The sequence below is a fragment of the Eumetopias jubatus genome, unplaced genomic scaffold (genome assembly GCF_037043125.1).
Source record: "Eumetopias jubatus isolate StellerSeaLion01/CBP00866 unplaced genomic scaffold, mEumJub1_p1.0 scaffold_13, whole genome shotgun sequence".
In the NCBI taxonomy this organism is placed as follows: Eukaryota; Metazoa; Chordata; class Mammalia; order Carnivora; family Otariidae; genus Eumetopias; species Eumetopias jubatus.
In genome coordinates, this window is record NW_028274819.1 from 57939169 (window position 1) to 57958345 (window position 19177).

General features: G+C 36.6%; 1 protein-coding gene across 1 annotated transcript in view; it reads left to right on the forward strand.

Moving 5' to 3' along the window:
* Window positions 1-19177, forward strand: part of ACER3 (alkaline ceramidase 3) — a 161240-nt gene that overhangs the window by 19849 nt on the left and 122214 nt on the right. The gene's annotated exons all lie outside the window — the stretch shown is intronic.

The following is a 19177-nucleotide window of genomic DNA, read 5'->3' on the forward strand; positions in this document are numbered from 1 at the left end:
ACTTACGATTGTGTCTCCCTTATTCTTTCTTTCCTTTTGCTTTTTCTTTTTGCATGTTGTGGTGGTAGGAACACAGCTTGTTAAAGAGAAATGACATGAGATTGAATCTAGATATTCCCACTTGGGAGCTATATGACACTGGAAAAATTCCTTAATCTTGCTGTGGCTCAATTTACTGATATGTAAACTAAGAATGATAAGACCCAGCTCACAAGGTGATATTTTATATTAGAAAGATTATGTAAATAATGTCACTAGTTTAGTTCCAGGTATATAAACTCAAAGAGATATTAGTACTCTTCTGCTTTATTCTTTTTCTTTTATTATCTAATTTGTGTGATTTTTTCACTATTTCATTCTCATTCTTTTTTAAAATAAAAATCAACTTTAAAATAAAGTCAGTATTTAGATTAAAGGTTAATGGAAAAGACCATGGAAATATTCCAGTTATGTGTATGTGTGGTTGTAAGAGCATTGCTGTTTTAGTTGGATCACAGAGAAACCTTTGTTTGCTACATGGGACACTTGTCTTGGCTGACCTATCTCATTTTCTCTGGTTTTCTTTAAAGCAGTTTTTTTTTTTAGACCTTTAAAAGTTGACACTCAGGGGCGCCTGGGTGGCTCAGTTGTTAAGCGTCTGCCTTTAGCTCAGGTTATGAGCCCAGCGTCCTGGGATCGAGCCCTGCTTCGGGCTCCCTACTCGGTGGGAAGCCTGCTTCTCCCACTTCCCCCGTTTGTGTTCCCTCTCTTGCTGTGTCTCTCTCTGTCAAATAAATAAATAAATAAATAAATAAATAAATAAATAAATAAAGCTGACACTTAGGCAATGAATACTCTGAAAAAAAGTCTTGTTCCAGTGGAAATTGACCCAAAGTTATTTGGGTAGAACTAGCACTAGAACAGTTCTTTTGGGGGTGTGGTGAGGGAGAGGGAGAGAGAGAATCTTAGGCAGGCCTCACACCCAGTGTGATGAGGGGCTTGATCTAACAACCCTGAGATCATGACCTGAGCTGAAATCAAGAGTTTGACGCTTAACTGACTGAGCCAGCCAGGCATCCCTAGAACAATGCATTTGAGAGATTTGGGAATTCAAAAAATTAAAAAACTTGTCTTTTTTTTTAAAGATTTTATTTATTTATTTGACAGAGAGAGACACAGCAAGAGAGGGAACACAAGCAGGGGGATTGGGGGAGGGAGAAGCAGGCTTCCCGCTGAGCAGGGAGCCTGATGAGGGGCTTGATCACAGGACCCTGGGATCATGACCCAAGCCGAAGGCAGACACCTAATGACTGAGCCGCCCAGGTGCCCCAAAAAACTTGCCTTTTATAGTCTTTAATTTTTTCTCTACTGCTTAGGAATTTGATTTAAATTAAGCACTGTTTAAGACTTTAAATGAAATAAATTCATAAACTTTTATTTTACTTAATGTGTTCTATTGGAGCAAGTATTTAGTTGCTTACACTGTTAAAGAATGAGATACTGCTAAACATTAACAACTAATTATACATTTTCAAAAACAATTCCACAGCTCAGATAGCTTTTCATATTTAGAAGATACATATCTCAATGATTTGTTTTCATTATTCATATTGATTTGGAAGCTGACTAAAAGAAATGAATTATTTTTATTTCATTTTCCAGAAAACTAAAATTCCCAGGTTAAAGATATATAATTCAATAAATATATAAGAAACATATTTATAACCATCAATTAGAAAGAGATAAAATCACTAAGACATTTAAATTATTTTACTTTAAATTGTAAACTATTCATAATTATGATAAAATGTTTTACTTAATTTTTTTCATTTTGTGGATTTTTTTTTTAAGATTCATTCATCCACTTCAGAGAGAGAATGAGTGCAGTGAGGGGCAGAGGGAGAGGGAAAGAGAAACCTTAGCAGACTCCTCACTGAGCTTAGAGCCCAACTTGGGGCTCCCATCTCACGACCCCGAGATCACGACCTGAGCCAAAGCCAAGGGTCGGATGCTTAACTAACTGCACCACCCAGGGGCCCCTCATTTTGTGGATTTTTTTTTTAAGATTTTATTTATTTATTTGAGAGAGAGTGGGAGAGAGGGCATGGTGAGGGGAGGGGCAGAGGGAGAGGGAGAAGCAGACTGCTAAGTAGGGAGCCCGATGTGGGGCTCAAACCCAGGACCCTGGGACCATGACCTGAGCTGAAGGCAGATGCTCAACCAACTGAGCCACCCAGGTGCCCCTCATCTTGTGGATTTTTAAAAAAATGTAATAGGACATTTCAATCCAAATCAACATAAGAATACGAAATAGTTTATAAAAATGGAAAGAAAACAGATTATTAGTACCCTTGCATTTGAATCCCGACTTTACCTTGTTCAAGCTGTGTGATCTTGTATATATTAGGACAAATTGCTTAATTTTGATTTCACTTTCTTAGCTGTCAGATTTGATTAAAAATACTTAGGTTGGTTTTGAGGATTAAGTTAAACAAAGTAATGACCTTATGCACTCTAAAGTACCATATAAAATGTTGGGTAATGGCTTTCTTAAGAATTTAGAATATCAGATTATGTACTGAAATTTAAACTTCCTTTTCATCCATGAACTGAAAAAGTATTCATTTTTCTGTTTTAAAAGTCTCATTTTTTGCTACAACTAAGCTCTACCTAACACGGTGTCTAAGCCTCATAATTGGTGCTCATATAATTGTGGAGTGAAGGAATGAATAGGTTCAACCTCTTGATACCAACATTATGTATTATTATTAACCTCTTTACTAGATAGATGGATACAGATGCCTTTGGAACTTATTTCAATAAGTCTCATCAAGATGTAGAGATATTACCTTAAGCCCTCAAATAATAGCATAGGCATGTAATTGCTGCAGACTTGGGAAGCAGCCTAGTTTAATTGATAGACCTATCTATACCTTGGGCTTGAGTCCATTTCTGCCCCTTACTGGTTGAGCAAAAGTGGAGAAGTCATTTAATCATTTGAGTCTGGGTTTCTCTAGTCTACTTCTTAACAGGGTTACTTTGGGAATTTAATGTTAGTGTATGTGAAAGTATTTATAGACTATATAGGAGTATAAAATACAGAAATTTTTGTTAAGATTGACAAGGATATGAGCTGAACCATATGGCTTATTTTTACATTCATGAAAGTGTACAGAAAATAGTATTGCAAAGATCTCACAAGTTTGGGTATTTGAAAGGACTCATGAGTCTCCATAGAGCATATTCACCTAAGGCTTTTCTTTAAAGTTAAGGGATATGGTGTAGCAAGAGAAAGAGAGAGTGCAAGCATTAAGAATGTGGGGGACATCAAGGGGAAACTGTCTGGAATCCTAATTTATATACAGGTCCATTTCATCCCTGGATTGAACCACCAAGATCTGTGTAATAAATCTTGGGTTGTGGAGAGCTCAAGGCAGTTCATAGTGGGGTATTTTTGTGTTGCTCTGGTCATGTAGTCAAGCCAGGCTGGCTAACCAGTTCTATCAGGTGAAAACCTGTCAGTAAACAAACTGGTTTACAGGTCACCTGGGGGTTTTGGACTTTAAACAGCACATCATAAATCTAATTGACCTTATCTTGTCCAAGAGCCAGATACCCAGATGTCCTCAGAGATGAAGATAGAGTTTTCCCAGTCTAGCTGTAAATTGACCCTATCGTACACAATTATATTCAGAGCGCCTACTATGTACAAGATACGTATATGGTATGCCTTTGGAATTGGCATTAAGACATCATCCTTGACAACTAGAAAGACTAGTGAAGAAAAAACCAGAAAATCAACAAAGTGGTATTGGCAGGGGAGTAAGCACCTAACTCTGTCACAGTCTAGGTGATTTCCTGCTTGCTTATTTAAGGCTTCACTGAGGAAGTAACAATTTAGATGGTTTTAAATGATGGGTAAAACGTAAAGTGCCTAGCCACGTAGGCATTCAGTAATATTTGATGTATTTAATTATTATATTTATGTACCTAAAGTAGGGAACAATATGTTCAAATCCATATATGATAAAAGTGCAGAGCTTTTCTGGGGAACAGATAATCTAATATGGTTGTGCAAAGAACACATGGTGGTAATGGCAAAGTGATTTAGGGACAGATTATTAAAGCTCTTGGGGCACCTGGCTAGCTCAGTTAGAAAAGCTTATGTCTCTCCCTCTGCCCCTCCCCCTGCTCGTGCTCGCTCTGTCTCTGTCTCTCTCTCATAAATAAAAATCTTAAAAAAAAAAAATTCTTGGCATTTGGCACCAGACCTCACCAACATTCAAAAACTACATCATTAGGGCGCCTGGGGGGCTCAGTCGGTAAAGCGTCTGCCTTTGGCTCAGGTCATGATCCCGGGATCCTGGGATCGAGTCCCACGTTGGGCCCCCTGATCAGGGGGGAGCCTGCTTCTCCCTCTGCCTGCCCCCCCAACTCCTGCCTGCCCTCTCTTTCTCTCTCTCTCAAGTAAATAAAATAAAATCTTAAAAAAAAACATCATTAATATAAATAACATTTTTATGAAAAAAACAAAAAATTTAGTGATAAGAGGCATTGCTTTACAGTTTTTGGAGGTGTCTTTAATGTCTGGCTTAATGGAAGTCAACTGGATTCTCATATCTACTTCTGCATTTTATCTGTGTTGTAATATGTTATTTCAATTGAAGTGTATAAAGAAATTTAGGATTTACACCGACATATGTAGTTGGAAAAGGGAGGACTGTTTTAATAATAGCCTTTCTAGGTAATTGTGGATGTTCTTCTTTGATAGTATACCAAAACTTGGCAAGTGTCAGTCTTAGTGATGTGTTTTGGAGTGTGTTGTTGGGGTTCGGATCCGACAGCCAAGAAAGTATTCAGTATTTTGGCAGGAAGTAAGAAGATAGAATTTGTTTCAGATAATGGGCCCTACTTTGCACAGACATGTTTAAAATCCTCATTGATGACCTCCCTACCACTGCTGAATAGTTTTATGTGCTTCCTCTTTTATTTAATGACTTTTTCAGCAATTAGAGCTGATGAAAGTATTTATGCCGTAGGCAACAGGGAAGATTTAAATTCTGAGAACTCGTGAAAAGATTTTAAGAGGCATACAGCGTAGGGAATACAGTTAATAATACTGTAATACACTTATCATGGGAAGCATTCAGTAATGTATAAAATTGTTGAATCACTGTGTTGTACACTTGAAACTAACATTAATGTTGACTATATTTCAATTAAAAATTTAAAATTTTAATAAAAGTGTTTCAAGGAGGAACCACTACTTGTTAAAGAATATACAGATTTCTAGGGAAAAATTACTTCCTTTTGTGGCCTTTTTTGACAACGTTAAAAACAATATTAACATAACAGGTTGTATTTATTGGCACTTACTGTGTGTCAACCACCATGCTAAGCACCTTATTTAATTATAATGAAAAATCTGTTTTGGGACTATTTATGATGATGGTCCTGCATATTTAGTTATTTCCTCCTTCTATGGAAAGAAAATGGGTAACTTTCTTAACACTTTAGACATTTTACTCATTTTTCAGCAAAGTTATGTATTTGCATGCGTTTGGTTGCCTTTTGTGTAATCAGTTGGTAATATATTCTTTCATCATAGAAAACTCTCTTAGTCATTCATGCCTTCTCTTCCCTCTCTCCCATCTCACAGCCATCTTAGTTCAGTTCCTTATCATCACTTATTTGGATTATTGCAGTCATATCCTATTTTGTCCCCTTTCTACCATATCCAGTCTCTCAAGTTTATCTTATAACTTAAAAGTTATTTGTCTCTTTATCATTCTTCTGCATCATTTGCTCCCCATTTGCTCTCTCTGGAATAGATTTCAGACTTTGTGCAGTTTGGTAGGGAGAGCATAGACATGTTGTGCATGTTTATATTTGTTCCACTTTATCAGAGTAGCTGTATGTACCTCCCATTACAGCTTGCCTCCTAGACTTAATAAAAGTTACTTGTCATGGTTTCCTAGGCACACCATGTTCTTTCTTGCTTTGTACATTCGTGTGCTATCTCTGCCTCGAATATTGTTCTCTGCACTTGTTTAACTCCTATTTACCCTTTAAGGCACACTGAAATATCATCTCTTCTGCGAAATTTTCATCAGTTATACCAAGCCAAGGGTTAATGAATTGGTACCATTTTCTATGAACTTCCTATGAACTTCCATTATGGTATGTTGTATTTTTTTAATTGATGTTAAAATTATGTTCATATGTTCATAAAATTATGTTCATATGGATTTCCTTTGTGGAAACCACTTTTCTTGTTTTTCTTATTAGAGAGTAATTACTTTCTTATTGTGGAAAATTTTGAATCAGTCAGCAAATATTGATTGGTTACTTTCAGTATGCCAGGCACAGTGCTAAGCCTGGGAGAAACTGGTGAAATCTTCATGAAGTATATAGTTTAGACTTGGGCAAGTACTTAAACAATTCAGCTCTTCAAAATGTTATGAAGGGAAATGTAGAAAATACAAAGAAGCAGAAAAAGAAAATGAAAAGCACCAGTAATCACTGTGCTCAGCATTACATTACAAAATGAAATGTAAAAATCAGACCTGGCCCAAGCAAGCCCATGAGGCACTATTGATCTGCATAGGCGGTGGCTTAGATTTTGTGCTACCCAACTCCTGTGGCATCCACACCTGTGACTTCGTGAGCCATTTCTTAGGAGCAGTTAATTGTTTGCTGTACATCCTCTATACTGTCTTCTCTCTCTTTTTCTCTCTGCACACACACATATTTTTAAAATAAAAATATATGACTATGCCTTGTATCATTTTGTGGCCTGATTTTCTCAATGAAGGTAATGAATACTTCCATTCTTTAAAAAGTGATTTAGAATATAAACTATTTTTAATCTATATGAGCTTACTTTAAATTAAAAAAAATACATCAAGCCTCCGTTTCTCTATCAAAAGTGAAAAAATATTTGTTCACCCCCGTCATATGAAGTAATACATGGAACATATGTTCTTTTACTTTTCACTTACTTTACCTGTTTTTTTTTTTTTTTAAACCTCATACAAGTTAAGATAAGAGGGCCTGAAATATGGCAGTGATAGTGAGGATGAATGTAAGGGAATTCTAGTGAACATTCCCACCCTTTGCTCATGGCCCTTTTGCCTCTTGTGATAGCTCAGGACTCTTTTCCATCTCTTTCCTCTTTTCTTTTTCTTCTTCCCCAACTAGGAAGTCTGGTTGTTTTGTTTTTTTGTTTTTTGTTTTTAAGATTTTATTTATTTGTCAGAGAGATAGAGACACAGAAGCTCAAGCAGGGGGAGAGGCAGGCAGAGGGAGAAGCAGGCTCCCCACTGAGCAAGGAGCCTGATGTGTGGGACTCGATCCCAGGACCCTGGGATCATGACCTGAGGTGGAGGTAGCTGCTTAACCAACTGAGCCACCCAGGCATCCCGGAAGTCTGTTTTATATGCGTATAAAGCAATAAGCAAGATACTTGTATAAATGTACATAAAAATGTTCGCTGAAGTATTGTTTAATAAAAAAACAGAACATAGAAGCAACCTAGAATGTCCAGTGGTATGGGAGTAGATAAATAAATAAAATTTGGTATATTCCTATGATAGCATACTGTACAGCAGTTGAAAGGAATGAACTATTGTAATTATCTACTGGCTCTCTCAACTGTAATTTTTATTGATAAAAACTGCCAAGTGATACAGAGTTATCCTATTTAGATAAAAATAAAAAGCACAAAGCAAAACTATATGTTTATGGACATACATATATGTAAAATAATTTTTAAATGAATTACAATTATGCATCCAAATTAACACTAGCCATTACCTCTGGAAATGTGTGAAGGGGGATTGGACTGGAGAGATGGTTGACTTTGATTATATCAGTAATAGTTCATTTACTTTATTAAAATAAAAAGCTTGATGCAGACATGGCAAAATGTAAATAATGATCAGTTGTAGGGTGGGGGATGTATTTGTTACATTATTCTTTTTTCTGGATTGTACAGTTTCTGTAATTAAAGGTCATTGTATAGTATCTGGCACAAAATAGATATTTAATGAATTTCAGTTTTCTCTGTTTTTGTCAACTGTTCCTACAGGAGGAATGGATCATTGTAGTATCAGTAAGTAACTGGGATGTTACACAGCCAGTTTAATATCCCAGTTATTTAAAGCTTCTCCAGCCACTTTAATGATACCCTCCCCTCCCCATGGTGATATATTTTGAGGTACAAATTCAGGAAATAAACATTCTTTATAACAGATTGGGCTAGGAACCTGTTCTTAGGAGAAATACCAATATACCCTGTCTAGCAACTTTTGTATTGTTTCATGGTTATTGTTTCTGCACTTGGAAGTCTTCTGTAGATTACAACTCACTAGACACTATGTCAAATAATTTATTGTGAAACCTGTGTTATTTAAGCTAATTGGTTTTTTCTTCCAAGTTTTTATTGATTTTTAAAGATTTTATTTATTAGAGAGTGAGAGAGAGAGAGGGAGAGAGGGGCGAGGGCGTGTGTATGAACGGGGAGGGACAGAGGGAGCCTGGCTTGGGGTTTGATCCTAGGGCCCTGGGATCATGACCTGAGCCAAAGGCAGATGCTTAACTGACTGAGCCACCCAGTTGCCCCTATGTTGGTTTTTTTTTTCTTTTAAAGATTTATTTATTTTGAGAGAGAGAGAAAGAAAGAGCACGAGAGCATGAGGGGGGAGGGGCTGAGGGAGAGAGAAGCAGACTCCCTGCTGACTGCAGAGCCTGATGCAGGGCTCAATCTCATGACCCTGAGATCCTGACCTGAGTCAAAATTAAGAGTTGGACGCTTAACCTACTAAGCCACGCAGGCACCCCTTTCTTCCAAGTTTTTATTTTTAATTCTTATTTTTAAAGATTTTATTCATTTATTTGAGAGAGAGAGAAAGAAGGAAAGCACAGAGTGAGAGGGAGAAGCAGACTCCCCACTGAGCAGAGACCCTGACGTGGACCCTGAGATCATGACCTGAGCGGAAGGCTCACACTAACCGACTGAGCCACCCAGGCGCACCCCCCCACCCCCGCCAAGTTTATATTTAAATTCCAGTTAGTTAACATACAGTGTAATATTAGTTTCAGGTGTAGAATTTAGTGATTCAAGAGTTACAAACACCTGGTGCTTAGGGCACCTGGGTGGCTTAGTCTACATCTACACACACACACACACACACACACACACACACACACACACACACCTTCTTTACACACACACACACACACACACACACACACACCTTCTTTATCCATTCATCTATCTGTGGACACTTGGGCTCTTTCCATAATTTGGCTTTTGTGGACAACACCTGGGCTCTTTTCATAATTTAGCTATTGTTGATAATGCTGCTATAAACATCAGGGTGCACGTATTCTTTCAAGTTAGTATTTTTGTATGCTTTGGGTAAATACCTAGTCCAGTGCAATTGCTGGATCATAGGGTAGTTCTATTTTTAACTTTTTGTGGAACCTCTGTGTTGTTTTCCAGAGTGGCTGTACCAGTTTGCATTCCCAGCAACAGTGTAAGAGGATTCCCCTTTCTCTGCATCCTCTCCAACATCTGTTTCCTGTGTTGTTAATTTTAGCCATTCTGACAGGTGTGAAGTGGTATCTCATGATGGTTTTGACTTGTATTTTCCTGATGATGAGTGATGTTGAGCATCTTTTTATGTGCCTTTTAGCCATCTATATGTCTTCTTTGGAAAAGTGTCTATTCATGTCTTTGGCTCATTTCTTAACTGGATTATTTGTTCTTTGGGTGTTGAGTTTGATAACTTCTTTATAGATTTTGGATACTAACCCTTTATCAGATATGTCATTTGCAAATATCTTCTCTCATTCCATAGGCTGCCTTTTAGTTTTGTTGATGTTTCCTTCTGGTATAGTCATGATTTTTAACTGATGCATTTCAGTAAATGAAGAGTGAGTGAAAAATTATAGTGAGACTAGTTTTGAGTAAAGAATAAATCTGATACATGAGATTAATTTGTGAGTAAAGAACTACTCCATTGCATCATAATTGAACTGCTTCTAAAATAATGTCTATTAGTTTTTGAATATCTTTACTATTATGTAAATTTGGCACTAGTTTAATTTGCATGAGGGCAGAGTCTGTCTGGTTTTCCTTTGTATTCCATTATAGTGCTTTTCATAGTAAACATTCAGTAAAGACTTGCTTTTGAATGAGTGAATAAATGTAAAGCTGCTGCTCTTAAGAAATTTAACATAAGATGATAGATGTAAATACTTGTATTCAGATTTAGTGAAAAGAGAGCTATCTGTGCAGGGCAATCTGTACTAAGTGCCAGAGGAGGGGTTAGAACAGTCAGTGCTATAAGAGGGAGCGATCATTTTCAGTAGGGTGACTAAGCAAAACTTACTGAGTTGGGGCCTGAAAAGAGTTTCAATGAAAAATAATCATTTTCTGATTTTGTTATTTCAAAATGCCTCTTCATCCTGAATATGGTTTGGAAACTTTCCCTTTTTTGACCTTTGGATAAATCTGAAATCTTCATTTCACTAAGTATTTCTCCAGGGAGATCAGGACCATCTTATTTCCCTTGTTCTTCTAATTCATGTCTTCTGTATCATTCTTTTCTGTTAATTGTTTATTCTCACTGTTTAGCTCTCATTTTTGAGCCTTCTTCAAAGCAGCATTATATAAAGATAATATTCTTTTTTTGCTATGAGTCTGTCCCTTTCCCTGTGACCTCCATCTTAATGGACTATAGTTTACCTGAGCCGTAACTAATGTGGAGCTCCCAAGGTCTTCTGTTATCTCTTTAAGAGACCACTATGTACTTAGCCTTTCTTCCCAAACCTAAAATGTACTTCCTCTTGAACTTAATATGAACATTTTCATTTTTATTATTTTATAATAAGTGGTTTTAAGTTTTATTTTTATTATAACATACATGCAGTAAAGTGAAAATAGAATGTATGTTTTAAAACATAATGTAAAACCAGTTTTCATAAATTAAATAATTTTTTGAAGCTACTATAGTCACTCTATAAAGAAAATAGAATGACTCTTGTATTAGTAGTGATATAAATACTTCTTATGTTTCCTTCTTTCAAGGCATAGCTCCAGTGCTAGCTCCTCTGAATCTCCTCTTGGGTTCCCTCCCTTCCCCTGAGTATGTTGTTGGGTGCTCATTGGTCCTGCCATTCTCCCTTGCTAGTTGGTTACCTGTCTCTCTTTCCTACTAAATTGTATATATATTTTCTTGGAACAGGAACCAGGGTTATTCACCTGCTAAACCTTTCTTCTCATCTCGCATCTCAGTGACTTACCCATAGGAAGTACTTAATAAATGTTTGTCAAATTGAACTGAATTTGTACTTAAAATTCTTTAAAGTAAGACATACCTGTATTGGTTTCCTGTTTTTATTCTGATATCTGTCTTAAAAGCTACTAAGGAGTACCTAATACTGTAATATGCATTTGTGTGATTTTTTTAAAACTCTGGGTGAAACAGCTTATACTACAATTTTCTTTGTTTTTCTTTGTTATTGTTTTAATTGGAAGGCAAACTTTCTCCCTTCTGACAACTGTTCTGAGCTGATCTAAGTACCAAGACAATTCCCAGGCAGCACTTAATTTTTATTTTATTTTATTTTTATTTTATATCCATTAATTAACATAGTGTATTATTAGTTTCATAGGTAGAGTTTAGTGATTCATCAGTTGCATATAACACCCAATGCTCATTACATCAAGTCCCCTCCTTAAATGCCCATCACCCGATACCCCATCCCCCTACTCACCTCTTCTCCAGCAACCCTCGGTTTGTTTCCCATAGTTAAGAGTCTGCTACGGTTTGTCTCCCTCTCTGATTTCATTTTATTTTATTTTTCCCTCCCTCCCTTTCCCTTTCCCTTTCTGGTGTTTCTTAAATTCCAGCACCTAATTCTTAACATAGCAAGATTGTAGGAATTCCTATATAATGTTCAGTGGATCTTTGTAATATCAGAAATTGTCTTTTTGGGTCACATTTATTGTTTTCATTATACTTCTTTAAAGAATTTAAATATTTTGGGTCCCCCCCATTTTACAGGTCAGGAAACTAAGTGTTTTTTTTTTTTTTTTAAGATCTTATTTATTTACTTGTTAGAGAGCACAAGCAGGGGGAGCTGCAGGCAGAGGGAGAAGCAGGCTCCCCGCTGAGCAAGGAGCTGGATGCGGGCTTGATCCCAGGACCCCGGGATCATGACCTGAGCGGAAGGCAGCCGCTTAACCAACTGAGCCAGCCAGGAGTCCCAGGAAACTAAGTCTTAAACATAAGTAAGTTTCCCAAGTTAACACAACTAGAAAGTGGTATGAATAAAATGTTGCCTGATACAAATTGAGGAGATTAAATGAGATGATCTGCCTGTCTTCTTTCAGCTCCAAAGTCTCTGAAGTTCTGGGAATCTTTAACATGATTTGAACATTTGTATAAGCAGTAAAATATTTGACAAAATGAACTTGCTTTGGGGAAAGTGTCGGGTTGCTTTCAAGCTCAAACCAGTTTACTGCTCTCACGGAGATCATTTGCTGACTATGCAGGAGGGCTCCTCACAGTGGCAATGAAGTAATACCTATCATTTTTTCAGCTTCACCAGGTTTTAATGCTTCTATTTTTTTATCTTCCATTCTGGGTGGTGGTTATACACTTGAAAATATAATCGAGCCCTCAACGTTTACCCAGTTGCCCCAGGGCTTTCTTATATCAGGCAAAATTCAGAACCCTTAAGACTGCTGAGCGCACTGGCTCCACCTACTGTCATGCTGAGGCAAACATCTCCCTACTGTTTCTCCAAAATTTACCTTTGCATATTGCCTTTTCCCCTGACTTTCTTTCCTTTGCTTTTGATATTAGAGTTTTCTTTTCATTTACCAAAATTTGCTTTTACTTATTAAGAAATCTCTAAATTATGGGAATGTTGTTAACGTCTAATTTTTATTTGGTGGGAGAATACAAAGAAATTGTGTTCGTGGGTATGAAAATATTGTAGTCAGATTTAAAAAAATTCCTTAAGTCTATATTCAAGTAGGATTCCCTCTTTGAAAAAAAATATTTTTTTGCTTGAATGTTTTAGTGTACTTATTGTGTGGTATATGAATGAATCTCTAGTTTTTACTTCTGGTAAAAAAACTTTTAATTGAATTTTCTGGGAGTATCCCAAACCCAATTAAACTCTAACTAGAAGTAATTTAGCCTTCATTTTCTGTCATTCATTTATATTATTATTTTAATTCTAAACTATAAGAACAATATAACTACACTGTAGAAAATACAGAAAAAAGAGGAAAGACCATTTTACCATCTTAAAAAATCCATTCTTATCATTTTGGTATTTGGGGGAACCTTCAGCAACCATAGTTATACCCAGCCATGATTAATGAAAACATAATTTTATGGTTGTGCTAGGTATCAACTTATTATCCGTCAGCTCCAGATTGATTCCTTGCATGCTCTGTGAAAATGGACCTGGGCCCTTTAAATAGGTTTCCTTTGCTAGCTGGCTGAATGTTAAACTTTGCCAGTAGAGGGCACTGGAGAGACATTGCAAGAGGGAGGGGTTTTCTTTCTTGGTTCTGGGGTGCTGGCCTGGTGGCTCCTGCAGTGCCTGGCTCTTGCAGTACAAGTGGCTTATCTAGTGTCTCTCTGACAGTGCATGAAGCTTCCTCTAGTGCCCAGATCTTACAGTTTGGTCTGCTTTCACAGTGATAGCTCCTGCAGAGCCCTGCAATCAGCAGCACCTACTGGCCAGGAGCTCCCCCCTCCATGCGATCAGCATTTCCTGGCTCCCTAGAGGGCATATGAAGAACAAGTTCTTAAGGGTACGATTTTCAATAAGCTCTGCAGTTGTGGTACTACAGCAACTTTTCTGCTGTTCTGTGAGCTGCTGTCATGCCCTCTCCCACAAGGTGTAGATCTCAGTCCTGGCTGGGACCTCTTCTTTTAGTATTCTATCTCCAACCTAGGAATAGTGGCCATTCCTTACATTTGCTGTTCCTATATTCTGAAGAGTTCTCTTACTTCTTACTAGGCAATCCCTCATTACTCCAATTCTCTCATGATTCTTTATAGTAAACTTTTCTTGTGCAAATTGCTCTGTGGTTTGGTGAGGGTTCCCCAAACACCAAAATGATAAAAATGGATATTTTAAGATGGTAAAATAATGGATTTTTCTTTTTTTCCCTGTATTTTCTACAATGTGGCTATATTATAATTTAAGATATTAATATAAATGAATGGTAGAAAATAAAAGCTAAATTACTTCTACTTAGAGTTTGATTGGTCCTTGATTTACATCATTTCTTTAAATGATTTTATTTATTTGAGAGAGTGCACATGCTTGTGCACGAGTGGGTAGGGGGAGGGAGAGAAGGAGAGGGAGAAGCAGTTTCCTTGCTGAACTGGGAACCTGACTCAGGGCTCAATTCCAGGACCCTGAGATCATGACCTGAGCTGAAGGCAGATGCTTAACCAGCTGAGCCCCCCAGGTGCCCCGACTGAAACCATTTTTTAAGAAGAAATTTTCAGTCCGTGATCATTTTATGTGCATTCTTTTTGTTCGGTAAAGTTAAATTAGCTAATATTTATATATCTCCTTATTTACAATTTCATATCTATTATTCTTTAAATCAGCTTTTTAAAAACAACCTTTTGTTCTTCTTGACTTTATAATCTTAGCTTCTTGACTTTATAGTTTTTTTGCCTTCGTAGTTAAACTTTTGGTGTCCTGTTTTAATAACTCATTGCGACTCCAAGGTCATCAGGATATTTTCCTGTGTTTTCTTCTAAAAGTTACATTGTTTTACCTTTCATGTTTAGATCTGCAGTACATCTCGAATTTATTTTTGTATAAAAAAATGTGAATTTGGGGTCCAGATTTTTTTTTTTCCACATGTAAGTATCTAGTTGATCCAGTGCCCTTTATTGAAAAGACCATTTTTTCTATACTATATGCAGGACCACGTTTGTCATAAATCAGGTGACTGTACAAGTTGGTTCTTGGGGTCTTTTCTGTTGTTCTATTTGTCTATCCTTGCAAATAGGCCTTGATATCTAGTTGTGTAAATACTCTTTGTTGTTATTTGAGATTGTCTGGATTCTTCTTGGCCTTTTGAATTTTCATATAAAGTTTAGAATCACTTTCTCAATTTGCACCCAAAAAGCCTGTCAGGAGTTTTAGTCTTAAACCTCTTTTGTTAGATTTGTATCTAGGTATGTGATGTGTTTTGATGCTACTGAAAATTACATGTGGAGCACTAGAACTTTCAGTAAAAGATCCAAGTTGTCAATCTGACTCAGGAGTAAAAAATGTCTTTATTACTATGTTTTCTTAGCTCTATAGAGAGATACAGTGGGTACAGCATCATTATCTGATCTCAAGGCCTTTTATCTACCCAAATACACAGATTCAGGTATAATGCAGTAATATTTCAGGAGTCTAGTCAAGAAAGCAAGTCTTCTACAAGGGAAAAATTCATGCTAGCTTCAAACTTCTCCATAGTAATGTTCAGTCTGGAAGACAACAGCACAATACTTACAAACTTTTGAAGGAAAGAGAGATCCCAACAGTTTATAGCTAAGTCATCTTTTGAGAATAAAGGCAGGGCACAATATTCTCAAACACTCAAGATGTTAGGGAATACAATATATATAACTCCCTGAAAAACTACATGAAGATGGATTATGAAATCTAAACAAGTTGATCATGGTTAAAAAAAATAAAGGCAAAATGGGAAGAAAAGTCATGGGGAAAAAGACTAGTGGTAGGCACAATATCCATTTAGATTGAGGTTTGAGGCTAAAAACAAGGCTGAACATAGAATTACCATATGATACAGGAATTCATGTCCTAGGAATATACCCTAGAGAATTGAAAACATGTCTACACAAAAAAATTGTATTATGAATGTTCATATCACATTATTTATAATAGTCAAAGAGTGGGAAACAACCCAGATGTCTTAACTGATGAATATATAAATAAGATGTGGCATATCCACTCAGTGGACTGTTTGGCAGTAAAAAAGAATGAAGTTATAGATACATGCATGCTACAAAATGGATGAGCCTTGAAAACATTATGCTAAGTGAGAGAAGCTAGACACAAAAGACTACATATTATATGATTTCATTTATATGAGATACCCAAAATAGCCGAATCCATAGACGTGGCAAGTGGATTAGTAGTTGCCAGGGACTGTGGGGAGGAGAGATGGGGAGTGACTGCTAATGGGTCTGGGGTTTCATTTGGGCTGATGAAAATATCCTAAGATTAGTGATGATGGTTGCACAAATAGGTAAATAAGTTAAAAACCACTGAATTTTATACATGAAAAGGTTAAGTTTTATGATATGTGAATTATATCTTGATAAAGCTGTTATTAAAAAAACCCACAAGGGTGGAAAATGTGGTCTGCAGAATGAAATGTAAATCCTTGACAATGCGAAATATACAGGCCTTGACAATGTGGAAATGACTAATAAAAATAAGTAAGTAGGGAAAGAGGTGGGAGGAAATTTTAGAGCGTGAATTTTTTTATGTTTCACAGCAAGGATGCATTTGCTATGGGGCACCTGGGTGGCTCAGTTGGGTAAGCGTCTGACTCTTGATTTCAGCTTAGGTCATGATCTCAGAGTCATGGGATCAAGCCCCGGTACACTCCCCACTCAGCATGGAGTCTGCTTGTCCTTCACCCTCTGCTCCACCCTGCCCCCCCCCCCCCGACTCACACACACACTCTCTCAAATAAATAAATAAATAAATAAAATCTTTTTTTAAAAAAAGGATGCTATAAAAAACATGTAAAAATCAGGTCTCTAATCTTTCTTTTAGTCATTTTTTTTTTAAGATTCTATTTATTTATTTGAGAGAGAGCCTGAGAGAGAGAGAGCCCGTGCAGAGGAGCGGGGTGGAGGGTGGGGGGTGGGGGCGTGGAGGGGCAGAAGGAGAGGGAGAAGCAGACTCCCCGCTGAGCAGGGAGCCTGATGTGGGGCTCGATCCCAGGACACTTGAGCCGAAGGCAGATGCTTAACTGACTGATCCACCCAGGTGCCTCTCTTTTAGTCATTTTCATATTCAGTTTTACTTTCTTTTTTATTAATTTAAAAATTAATTATTAATTATTTTTAATACTTTTGTTAAAAAAAGGGTATGTCTAATAGCCTGTAAAACTTTGTCTTTTCTTTCTTAATTCATCCATTCTTTCATCTCTCTCTGTATGTAAAGCTTATGAGCAAAACAAGCTGCCATCTGCTATAACCATTGTTAAATCAGAAGAGAAAGAAACACATAATTTTATGAATAATACCAGAGGATAAGGGAGAAACTACTATACTCTGGTTTCATCAAGCATGCATGCATGGATTTAGTCATTCCCCCAGACTTTTCCTGAGTGTCTGCTCTGTCCTTGGTATTGTACCAAGTGAAAAGCATTACAAGTATTAGTAAGATATGGCCCCTGTCCAAAAAAGTTCATAGTCTAATTAAGGCAGCTTGTTATGCTTTCTTTGGACAGCTCTAATTTTAGAATGTTTTGCCTTATATTGAGTAGAAATCTGCTTCTCTGTAACTTCATTGATTTTAATTTTGATATTTTACAGCTTCTGGAAGCCTCAATCACCCGTAGTTTAACAATCCTTCAGATATTTGAAGACTACATTCATGCCGTTCTCATATGGCGTGTTTTATTAAGTGAATGATTCCTTTATTTTAGTTTCTTCTCTCAGTACTTAGGATCTATGTTTGTTTAGGGTTCCATAAATAGGTAAACATTCCAAAGAGAAGCTGAATTAAAGGAGAGAGAAGGATGACCACTACCCATCTCTTTCCATTTTTACCTCTAAATTTTGCTTTGAGGTAGTATATTCAGATTTTCCCCAAGAATAGTCTACTGTCATCTTTCTCTCTTTGGATCTTTCTCTTATAGTTGTCCTTATTCTGTCTCTCACAGCAGCCTATATTTGTGGTTTGCAGTTTCTCATTCTAATTTGTAAAACTTTGCATTGTCCTTAATTGAGTTTTATGTAGTTTGTAAGACTCTACTACCTCCTGTCTCCAGGTCATTTGAAATGTGTTTCTGACTTTCATAGTATTGACTTCTCAGCTGAATTTAATATTATCTGTATATTTCGATTCCTTTATTTCAGCCATCAGTAAAGATTTTCATTAGTTTGAATCCTAGGGCCCTCCTGAATAGCATCTTCTGCAGGTTTCAGCATCTTTGGCAGGTTTACTTAAAGCTATTGAAAACTGTCATTTGGATATATAGCTATGAATCTATCTAGTTCCTCACCTTATGTTTTCACACTCCACCTAGGCAAATTACTTTGCTATTTGTGCAATTGGGAAATTACTTAAAACATTTTTAATAGAATACTCTTTGATATAATTCTTTTTCTGGTCATTTTTTTGCCTTTATTAACATTTTAAGTAAAGGAAAACAATATTTACATAAAAATATTTATGATAGCATTATTTATAATAATGAGAAAGGGATATCAATTTAAATGTTAACCTTTGTACTAGATAGAATAGTATGCAGTCATTATAATTTTTTTTTAATTTTATTATGTTATGTTAGTCACATACAATACATCATTAGTTTTTGATGTGGTGATCCACAATTCATTGTTTTCGTATAACACCCAGTGCTCCATTGCTGTTGCTAGGACTTCTAGTACTATGTTGAACAATAGTGGCAAGAGTGGGCATCCTTGATGTGTTCCTGATCTTAAGGGAAAGGCTCTCAGCTTTTCCCCATTGAGGATGATATTCGCTGTGGGTTTTTCATAGATGGATTTTATGAACTTGAGTAATGTTCTCTCTATTCCTATACTCTGAAGAGTTTTAATCGGGAAAGGATGTTGTATTTTGTCAAATGCTTTTTCGGTATCAATTGAGAGGACCATATGGTTCTTCTCCCTCCTCTTATTAATGTGTTCTATCACATTGATTGATTTGCTAATGTTGAACCACCCTTGCATCCTGGGGATAAATCCCACTTGGTCGTGGTGGATGATCCTTTTAATGTATTGTTGGATCCTATTAGCTAGGATTTTGTTGAGGATTTTGGAATCCATATTCATCAGGGATATTGGTCTGAAATTCTCCTTTTTTATGGGGTCTTTGCCTGGTTTGGGGATTAAGGTAATGCTGGCCTTTAAAATCTAATTTGTCT